The sequence below is a fragment of the Cystoisospora suis genome, assembly GCF_002600585.1.
Source record: "Cystoisospora suis strain Wien I chromosome Unknown contig_1267, whole genome shotgun sequence".
In the NCBI taxonomy this organism is placed as follows: Eukaryota; Apicomplexa; class Conoidasida; order Eucoccidiorida; family Sarcocystidae; genus Cystoisospora; species Cystoisospora suis.
The window spans coordinates 36995-37293 of NW_027154067.1; the positions used below are offsets into that span (position 1 = coordinate 36995).

At 49.8% G+C, this 299-nt stretch overlaps 1 protein-coding gene across 1 annotated transcript in view; it reads left to right on the forward strand.

The window, feature by feature from the left end:
* The window catches only part of CSUI_003003 (uncharacterized protein), a 4582-nt gene extending 4305 nt beyond the window's left edge, over positions 1–277 (forward strand). The window contains exon 1 of the mRNA XM_068063201.1: positions 1–277. This exon is cut by the window's left edge and continues 4305 nt beyond it. The gene's annotated coding sequence lies outside the window, so the exon portion shown is untranslated.
* The last annotated feature ends 22 nt before the right edge of the window (positions 278–299 follow it).

Below are 299 nucleotides of genomic sequence, written 5' to 3' on the forward strand. Positions count from 1 at the left end.
CTCGTCTTCTTCTTCTTTTCTTCACCCCCTAAACCTTCCTGCATTTGAAGAAGGAGAAGAGAGGTGTTCTCTTCTCCCTCCTGCCTCTCTGTCTCCTGCTCTTCCTGAGCGAAGAGGCTCTTCTGTCGTAGACGGGACAGAAGGGGGGGGAGAAAGTAAAAGAGAAGGCTCGAGACCTACCCATCTTCAAAGCCACAATGACAATGAGAAGAACTCCCGATATACCAAGGACTCGTCGTCCCTCTTCTCTTCATCTTCCTGGCACCAGTCTCACGCGAATTCTTCTTCTTCCTCTTCTT